The 6,367-nt window shown below is 49.8% G+C and overlaps 1 protein-coding gene across 2 annotated transcripts in view; it reads left to right on the top strand.

The window, feature by feature from the left end:
• Positions 1–3,242: 3,242 nt before the first annotated feature.
• LOC309565489 (dehydrogenase/reductase SDR family member 4-like) overlaps positions 3,243–6,367 on the top strand; it is a gene marked incomplete at its 5' end in the record, with an annotated part of 43,310 nt that continues 40,185 nt past the window's right edge. The window contains one exon of one of the 2 annotated variants that reach the window (XM_082270458.1): positions 3,243–3,347. The remainder of the gene's footprint in view (positions 3,348–6,367) is intronic. The other variant, XM_082270459.1, reaches the window with a different exon arrangement.

Here is a 6,367-nt window from a genome sequence, read left to right as displayed (position 1 = left end):
TGTGCATTATGCAGTCCTGTACCCAGCTCTCTGTGTATTATGTAGTCCTGTGCCCGATGCTCTGTGTATTATGCAGTCCTGTACCCAGCTCTCTGTATATTATGCAGTGCTTTACCCAGTGCAATGTGTATTATGCAGTCCTGTGCCCAGCGCTCTGTGTATTATGCAGTCCTGTTCCCAGCACTCTGTGTATTATGCAGTCCTGTGCCCAGTGCTCTGTGTATTATGTAGTCCTGTAGCCAGCACTCTGTGCATTATGCAGTCATGTGCCCAGCGCTCCATGGATTATGCAGTCCTGCACCCAGCACTCTGTGCATTATGCAGTCCTGTGCCCAGCGCTCTGTGCATTATGCAATCCTGTACCCAGCGCTCTGTGTATTATGCAGTCCTGTGTCCAGCGCTCTATGTATTATGCAGTCCTGTGTCCAGTGCTCTATGTATTATGCAGTCCTGTGCCCAGCGCTCTATGCATTATGCAGTCCTGTGCCCAGCGCTCCGTGCATTATGCAGTCCTGCACCCAGCGCTCCGTGCATTATGCAGTCCTGTGCCCAGCGCTCTGTGCATTATGCAGTCCTGTACCCAGCACTCTGTGTATTATGCAGTCCTACGCCCAGCACTCTGTGTATTATGCAGTCCTGTACCCAGCTCCCTGTGTATTATGCAGTCCTGTGCCCAGCACTCTGTGCATTATGCAATCCTGTGCCCAGCGCTCTGTGTATAATACAGTCCTGTACCCAGCACTCTGTGCATTATGCAGTCCTGTGCCCAGCGCTCTGTGCATTATGCAGTCCTGTATCCAGCGCTCTGTGCATTATGCAGTCCTGTACCCAGCACTCTGTGTATTATGCAGTCCTACGCCCAGCGCTCTCTGTATTATGCAGTCCTACGCCCAGCGCTCTGTGTATTATGCAGTCCTGTACCCAGCTCTCTGTATATTATGTAGTCCTTTACCCAGTGCAATGTGTATTATGCAGTCCTGTGCCCAGCGTTCTGTGTATTATGCAGTCCTGTGCCCAGCGCTCTGTGTATTATGCAGTCCTGCACCCAGCGCTCTGTGCATTATGCAGTCCTGCGCCCAGTGCTCTGTGTATTTTGCAGTCCTGTACCCAGCTCTCTGTGTATTATGCAGTCCTGTGCCCGGTGCTCTGTGTATTATGCAGTCCTGTACCCAGCTCTCTATGTATTATGCAGTCCTGTACCCAGCTCTCTGTGTATTATGTAGTCCTGTGCCCGATGCTCTGTGTATTATGCAGTCCTGTACCCAGCTCTCTGTATATTATGCAGTCCTGTGCCCAGTGCAATGTGTATTATGCAGTCATGTGCCCAGCGCTCTATGGATTATGCAGTCCTGCACCCAGCACTCTGTGCATTATGCAATCCTGTGCCCAGCGCTCTGTGTATAATACAGTCCTGTACCCAGCGCTCTGTGCATTATGCAGTCCTGTGCCCAGCGCTCTGTGCATTATGCAGTCCTGTATCCAGCTCTCTGTGTATTATGCAGTCCTGTGCCCAGCACTCTGTGCATTATGCAGTCCTGTGCCCAGCTCTCTGTGTATTATGCAGTCCTGTGCCCAGCACTCTGTGCATTATGCAGTCCTGTGCCCAGCACTCTGTGCATTATGCAGTCCTGTGCCCAGCACTCTGTGCATTATGCAGTCCTGTACCCAGCACTATGTGTATTATGCAGTCCTACGCCCAGCACTCTGTGTATTATGCAGTCCTGTACCCAGCTCCCTGTGTATTATGTAGTCCTGTGCCCAGCACTCTGTGCATTATGCAATCCTGTGCCCAGCGCTCTGTGTATAATACAGTCCTGTACCCAGCGCTCTGTGCATTATGCAGTCCTGTGCCCAGCGCTCTGTGCATTATGCAGTCCTGTATCCAGCGCTCTATGCATTATGCAGTCCTGTACCCAGCACTCTGTGTATTATGCAGTCCTACGCCCAGCGCTCTCTGTATTATGCAGTCCTGTACCCAGCTCTCTGTGTATTATGCAGTCCTGTGCCCAGTACCCTGTGCATTATGCAATCCTGTGCCCAGCGCTCTGTGTATTATGCAGTCCTATACCCAGCGCTCTGTGCATTATGCAGTCTTACGCCCAGCGCTCTGTGTATTATGCAGTCCTGTACCCAGCTCTCTGTGTATTATGCAGTCCTGTGCCCAGCACTCTGTGCATTATGCAATCCTGTGCCCAGCGCTCTGTGTATTATGCAGTCCTGTGCCCAGCGCTCTGTGCATTATGCAGTCCTGTGCCCAGCGCTCTGTGCATTATGCAGTCCTGTACCCAGCACTCTGTGTATTATGCAGTCCTATGCCCAGCGCTCTCTGTATTATGCAGTCCTGTACCCAGCTCTCTGTGCATTATGCAATCCTGTGCCCAGCGCTTTGTATTATGCAGTCCTGTACCCAGCGCTCTGTGCATTATGCAGTCCTGTATCCAGCACTCTGTGCATTATGCAGTCCTGTACCCAGCACTCTGTGCATTATGCAGTCCTGTGCCCAGCGCTCTGTGCATTATGCAGTCCTGTGCTCAGCGCTCTGTGCATTATGCAGTCCTGTACCCAGCACTCTGTGCATTATGCAGTCCTGTACCCAGCACTCTGTGCATTATGCAGTCCTGTGCCCAGCACTCTGTGCATTATGCAGTCCTGTGCCCAGCGCTCTGTGCATTATGCAGTCCTGTGCTCAGCGCTCTGTGTATTATGCAGTCCTGTGCCATTTGACAATAAAAAAAATATATATATATGTCCCTGGATTTCATTTAAAAAATCTGGTCACCTTAGGCTCCATGTACACGGGACGCTGGAAATGGCCGTTTAGGAGCAGTTGGGCATTTTTTTCAGAAGCCCCTGAACCCTCCTACATGTTATCTTATCTGTCCATGTACACCAGGTCGTTTACAGTCATTTGCAGGCAGTTGAGTTCAGGGACGTTTTTTGGAAAGCAATTATTTGCGTTTGAGCGTGTGTTTCCCGGCGTTTCAAAAGCAAAAACGCAGCCGAACGCGATGACCCGCATTTAGCGCTCGCGTTTTTCCATTTTAAAGGGGAATGATTTTTTTGACCTCTAGTGAACCGACTCTATCTGCAAGGGCTCTGAACAGTTGGGAGCTTTGTTGTTTGTTGAAATGGCAGGCAACCTAATATGGGCCTGTGTTTAGGCCTTCCCTCTTTGTCTGTGATGTTTTGCTCTGCAATGCCAGGGCGATAGTACTAGAAAACAGACACCAGAGGGCGACATACTTGGCAGAACTGGCTGAACAGGCGTCGGCTGTCTATCCCCGCACAGGGAAGAGAGACTGACAGGCATCGTGAGGTCGTAGTGCAGAGCTCTCCTCCATCAAAAGGTGTGTTATTCCAGTCACTGGGAGCCAGCCCAGTACGCTTCCGAAGTGTTATGTGTCCACGGATGATATAAAGTAATAGTGCTAGCAGGCTTGGGCTGTGTAGTACAGACCCGGAAGGAGCCTGTGTTCTAATGACAGATCATATTATCCTGGGTAAAGGTGCAATCACTTCTTCCTGCACTGGGCTCACTACAGCCTATGGATTTCTGATGGCAGGCTGTAGCTTGTTGCCTCTACACTAGTCCTTGGTGTCATTTATAGAAGGCTGTGTAATACAGTCCATGCTGATCAGATTCAGATTGTGAATGGATAAAATAATGTTTCTCCTTGTAATAAAAGAAATCCTCAAAGCCACCCCCTTGCTGTACAATGGGCACACTCCAGGGTCCATACCTTGTACCATCCCTGCACATTGCCACTGCTCTGATCACCACCAGCGCTCCTACAAAGATCTGTGCAAAAGTCTTCCATACCAGACACTGATTGGGGTACCAGCAGATAAAGGGATCAGGGAGCGTATGCACTGAAGGATGCATGGGGTGGGGGTACTCACCTCTGACCCCCAACGATATGTATGACCTAGTTGTGCAGGAGGGACCTGGTTAAGTAAAACCTGAGCCAACTCGCTGTATTCCCAACACACACGATGTAGTCCTTGAACCCACACAATCCCTGGACTGGTGCAGACATATTTTGCAAAAGTGTCTCGCGTGCAGTCTAGAATTTGTACTTGAATTTCATGCATGCAGCGCCACTTTTAGAACACATATGAGCTACTTTTGCAAAAAATCTATCTGCACCAGGGTCTGTCTTTATATGCCAGGGGTCTCCAAACTTTCTAAACAAAGGGCCAGTTTACAGTCCTTCAAACTTTAGGGGGCCGCACTGTGGCCAGTGGGAGAAGAAAATGTCCTAGCGTCAGTGGGAGTAAACAGTGCTCCTTGATTGGTATTAGGGGGAGTAACAGTGCCCCATCGTTGGTGTCAATGGGAGGAAAAATGCCCCATCGTTGGTGTCAATGGGAGGAATAGTGCCCCATCACTGGTGTCAATGGGAGGAATAGTGCCCCATCGTTGGTGTCAATGGGAGGAATAGTGCCCCATCACTGGTGTCAATGGGAGGAATAGTGCCCCATCACTGGTGTCAATGGGAGGAATAGTGCCCCATCACTGGTGTCATTGGGAGGAATAGTGCCCCATCACTGGTGTCAATGGGAGGAATAGTGCCCCATCACTGGTGTCAATGGCAGGAATAGTGCCCCATCACTGGTGTCAATGGGAGGAATAGTGCCCCATCACTGGTGTCAATGGGAGGAATAATGCCCCATCACTGGTGTTAATGGAAGAAGTAGTGCCCCATCATTGGTGTCAATGGGAGGAATAGTGCCCTATTATTGGTGTCAATGGGAGGAATAGTGCCCCATCATTGGTGCCAATGGGAGGAATAGTGCCCCATCACTGGTGTCAATGGGAGAAATAATGCCCCACCACTGGTGTCAATGGGAGGAAAAAATGCCCCACCACTTGTGTCAATGGGGGGAATAGTGCCCCATCATTGGTGTCAATGGGAGGAATAGTGCCCCATTAATAGTGCCCCATTGTTGGTGCCAATGGGAGGAATAGTGCCCCATCGTTGGTGTCAATGGGAGGGAATAGTGCCCTATCACTGGTGTCAATGGGAGGAATAGTGCCTAATCATTGGTGTCAATGGGAGGAATAGTGCCTCATCATTGGTGTCAATGGGAGTAATAGTGCCCCATCATTGGTGTCAATGGGAGGAATAGTGCCCCATCATTGGTGTCAATGGGAGGAATAGTGCCCCATCATTGGTGTCAATGGGAGTTATAGTGCCCCATCACTGGTGTCAATGGGAGGAATAGTGCCCAATTTCTGGTGTTATTGGAAGGAATAGTGCCCCATCACTGGTGTTAATGAGAGAAATAGTGCCCCATCACTGGTGTCAATGGGAGGAATAGTGCCCCATTACTAGTGTCAATGGGAGTTATAGTGCCCCGTCATTGGTGCTAATAGGAGGAATAGTGCCCCATCACTGGTGTCAATGGGAGGAATAGTGCCCCATCATTGGTGCTAATAGGAGGAATAGTGCCCCATCACTGGTGTCAATGGGGGGAATAGTGCCCCATAATTGGTGTCAATGGGAGGAATAGTGTCCCATTAATAGTGCCCCATTGTTGGTGCCAATGGGAGGAATAGTGCCCCATCGTTGGTGTCAATGGGAGGGAATAGTGCCCCATCACTGGTGTCAATGGGAGGAATAGTGTCTAATCATTGGTGTCAATGGGAGGAATAGTGCCTCATCATTGGTGTCAATGGGAGAAATAGTGCCCCATTAATAGTGCCCCATTGTTGGTGTCAATGGGAGGAATAGTGCCCCATCATTGGTGTCAATGGGAGGAATAGTGCCCCATCATTGGTGTCAATGGGAGTTATAGTGCCCCATCACTGGTGTCAATGGGAGGAATAGTGCCCAATTTCTGGTGTTATTGGAAGGAATAGTGCCCCATCACTGGTGTTAATGAGAGAAATAGTGCCCCATCACTGGTGTCAATGGGAGGAATAGTGCCCAATTTCTGGTGTTATTGGAAGGAATAGTGCCCCATCACTGGTGTTAATGAGAGAAATAGTGCCCCATCACTGGTGTCAATGGGAGGAATAGTGCCCCATTACTAGTGTCAATGGGAGTTATAGTGCCCCGTCATTGGTGCTAATAGGAGGAATAGTGCCCCATCACTGGTGTCAATGGGAGGAATAGTGCCCCATCATTGGTGCTAATAGGAGGAATAGTGCCCCATCATTGGTGCTAATAGGAGGAATAGTGCCCCATCATTGGTGTCAATGGGAGGAATAGTGCCCCATTGTTGGTGCCAATGGGAGGAATAGTGCCCCATCGTTGGTGTCAATGGGAGGGAATAGTGCCCCATCACTGGTGTCAATGGGAGGAATAGTGTCTAATCATTGGTGTCAATGGGAGGAATAGTGCCTCATCATTGGTGTCAATGG

Source organism: Pelophylax lessonae, assembly GCF_965119305.1.
Source record: "Pelophylax lessonae genome assembly, chromosome: 1".
NCBI classification, from domain to species: domain Eukaryota; kingdom Metazoa; phylum Chordata; class Amphibia; order Anura; family Ranidae; genus Pelophylax; species Pelophylax lessonae.
The sequence above is the reverse complement of the archived record's forward strand: the minus strand, read 5'-3'. Positions and strand labels throughout refer to the sequence as shown.